Source organism: Triticum dicoccoides, chromosome 1B, assembly GCF_002162155.2.
Source record: "Triticum dicoccoides isolate Atlit2015 ecotype Zavitan chromosome 1B, WEW_v2.0, whole genome shotgun sequence".
Taxonomy (NCBI): Eukaryota; Viridiplantae; Streptophyta; class Magnoliopsida; order Poales; family Poaceae; genus Triticum; species Triticum dicoccoides.
The window spans coordinates 229990541-229994515 of record NC_041381.1 but is presented as its reverse complement, the minus strand read 5'-3'; positions in this window follow the sequence as shown (position 1 = coordinate 229994515).

Sequence of the window (3975 nt, the reverse complement as noted above, 5' to 3'; positions counted from 1 at the left end):
AAGTGTCTCTACGATCCACAACCACCCACTAGCATGACTCTGATATCACCACCTTTATATCGCAAAACTATTGCAAGGAATCGAACATATCATATTCAACGATCTACAAGTTTATGTAGGATTTTATGACTAACCATGTGAATGACCAATTCCTGTCATCTCTCTAAATAGATATAAGTGAAGCAAGAGAGTTTAATTCTTTCTACAAAAGATATGCCCACGCTCTAACAAATATAAGTGAAGCAAAAGAGCATTCTACAAATGGCGGTTTTCTAAGTAAAGAGAAATAGGCAATCCAAACTTCAAATGATATAAGTGAAGCACGTGAAGCATTCTATAAAGCCATACTCAAAAGATTTAAGTGAAGTGCAATGAGCATTCTATAAATCAACCAAGGACTATCTCATACCAACATGGTGCATAAAATAAAAGTGAAAACTAAATGCAAAAAACGCTCCAAGACCTGCACATATCGCATGAACAAAACGAATTCGAAAACATACCGATACTTGTTGAAGAAAGATGGGATGCCTTCTGGGGAATCCCCAAGCTTAGACGCTTTAGTCTCCTTGAATATTTACTTGGGGTTCCTCGGGCATCCCCAAGCTTGAGCTCTTGCCTCTCTTCCTTTTCCTCATATCGAGACATCCTCGATTAGACACTTCATCCACACAAAACTTCAACAGAAAACTCGGTAAGATCCGTTAGTATAATAAAGCAAATCACTACTCTAAGTACTGTTGCAAACCAATTCATATTTTGTTTTTGCATTGTGTCTACTGTAATATAAATTTTTCATGGCTTAAATCCACTGATACAAATTGATAGATTCATCAAAACAAGTAAACTATGCATCAAAAACAGAATCTGTCAAAAACAGAACAGTTTGTGGCAATCTGAACATCCACCATACTTCTGGTACCCCACAAATTCTACAAAATTAGGAAAAATAAACAAGTTGTATAGCAATACAGTGCGAAAAGAATCAGAACCAATTGACGTTCCAGTTAAAAATGTAAAATCGCGCACTACAGCCAAAGTTTCTGTCCTGCACCGTACAAACCAACAAGCATTGTAAACATCCTAAAGGCAAACCTTGGCCCATTATTTTTATAATACAAAGGAATTATACAACGGGATAATTATTTTTGATGAAAAGTTTCTGTAATTAAGATTCACAAAGTTTCCATGAGCATGAACAAAGTTCAAGGAGCTCTCCCACTTCAACAATGCTTGTCTTTCTCACTTTCACTTTCCTTTTTGAAAAGTTTTAGGTTCCCCTCTTTATTTTTTTGTTTTTAAACTATATAAAAGCACTTAACAGAAATAAATGACTCTCTAAAACTTCCGGGTTGTCTTCCTGGCAGCCCTTTCTTTAAAGCCATTAAGCTAGGCATATAGTGCTCAAGTAATGGATCCACCCGGATCCCAAGGTATATCAAAGCCAATTTTAATTAACAATGATTTGTGATTTAGTAGTGAGCACAAAGTAACATATATCAAGTAATGCCGAAGTCTAGCTCTCTTCCTATGCATCGGCATGTCATAAAAGAACAATTCATGCACACATAGTAAAGGCCAATGCATAGTATAAGCAGTTTCTTGCAATTTTATCATATTGGAAACATGGAGAGGCGGAGATATAGTTCCTCTCTCATAATAACTGCAAGTAGGAGCAGCAAGCACATGCATATTATATTCATCAAAATTATCGTGTGTAGTAGTAAAAGGCAACCCATCGATATAATCCTTAATAAGCACAAACTTCTCTAATATAGTGTAGTTTGGAGAATTCAAAAAGATAATAGGACTATCATGCGTGGGTGCAATATCAACAATTTCATGTTTAACATAAGGAACTATAGCAAGTTCATCTCCATAAGCATCATTCATATTGGCATCTTGGCCACAAGCATAGCAAGCATCATCAAAAAGGGATATTTCAAACGAATTGAAGGGATCACAGCAATCATCATAGCAATCATCCTTTGGTAAGAACGAAGGGAAATTAAACAATGTATATGAGTTGAAGAGTTACTCTCATTAGAAGGTGGGCACGGGTAGCTAATCCGCTCTTCCTCCTTTTGTTCTTCGCTCTCCTCATTATCTTTTTCATCCAATGAGCTCATAGTTTCATCAATTTCTTCTTCCATAGACTCCTGCAAAATATTACTCTCTTCTTGGACAGCAGAGGAGTCCTCAATATATGGTTTAAAAAAGGCATTAGAAGCATAATTATCATAACAATTTTAAATATGGCAAAAAATTTAGATTTGTAGAGAGTAGCATCATACTTTTCAATCAAAGAAGCAATTTCATAAGCACCCTTAAAAGCAACAAATTGTTCAATTTGTTGAACATCATAGTAATTATAGACACCCTTAGCATATGAAGATACGATCCCATTATCAATAAACTCACCTTGGTGGGGAAGGTGTTTCTTAGGGTTTTCAGAACAACAAGTAAAATCATATATTTCACATAAATTCCAAGTATAGCATTGCAAACGATGAATTTGATCCAGTAAAAGTTTTCCTTTTTCAGATATACGATGTCGCACATAACAAGCATGCTCATCTAGAGATTTGCCCTCAACTAAGCTACTGGGGGTTTCGGCACGAGCACAAAGGGATCGAAGATGATCCAAGTAAAAAGCTTCAGGAGTGTGATATATTTTGAGTGGTTCTTCAACCATTGGTTTAGTAGGTACAACTAATTTTTTTGGTATTTTGCATTTCCTACCCATAACTAAAGATAGAAAACAACTAAGAACAACAAATAAAAATTACTTAGTGATAAAGCAAACAAGCACACACGAGAATATTCACCCCACGCTATGACTCCCCGGCAACGGCGCCAGAAAAAGGTCTTGATAACCCGCAAGTATACGAGATCAATTGTAGCCTCTTTTGATAAGTAAGAGTGTCAAACCCAACAAGGAGCTAAAGGTAGAACAAATATTGCCTCAAGTTCTATCGACCACTGATACAACTCTACGCATGCTTGACGTTCGCTTTACCTAGAACAAGTATGAAACTAGAAGTACTTTGTAGGTGTTGTTGGATAGGTCTGCAAGATAATAAAGAGCACGTAATAATAAACTAGGGGCTGTTTAGATAAAGAAGCAATAAAGTAAATATAGTGAGTGTGGAAAAGTGGTGGTAGGAGTTGTGAAATTGTCCCTAAGCAATTGACTACGTTACTAGACCGATAGCAAGTTTTATGTGGGAGAGGCATAAGCTAACATACTTTCTCTTCCTGGATCATATGCACTTATGATTGGAACTCTAGCAAGCATCTGCAACTACTAAAGATCATTAAGGTAAAACCCAACCATAGCATTAAAGCATCAAGTCCCCTTTATCCCATACGCCACAATCCCCTTACACGGGTTTATGCTTCTATCACTCAAGCAACCCACTGTAAGTGAATCATGAATGTATTGCAACACCGTACATCGGGAATCCCTCACGCTTGCGCAATACGGAGGGCACAATAGGACAGCAACATATCCACAAGCAAATTAAACCAATCATAGCAGTTCATCAATCACCGGTAGGACAACGAAAATCTACTCAGACATCATAGGATGGCAACACATCATTGGATAATAATATGAAGCATAAAGCACCATGTTGAAGTAGAGGGTACAGCGGGTTGCGGGAGAGTGTACCGCTGAATATAGATGGGGGAAGGTGATGGAGATGTTGGTGAAGATGGCAGAGGTGTTGGTGAAGATCGCGGTGATGATGATGGCACCCGGCGGCGTTCCGGCGCCACCAGAAGCAAGGGGGAGAGAGCCCCCCTTCTTCTTATTCTTGCTTGACCTCCTCCCTAGATGGGAGAAGGGTTTCCCCTCTGGTCCTTGGCTCCCATGGCTTGGGAGGGGCGAAAGCCCCTCCGAGATTGGATCTATCTCTCTGTTTCTGCGTTTTCTGATTCTGCCCCTTCACCGTTTCTTTTATATCCGGAGAT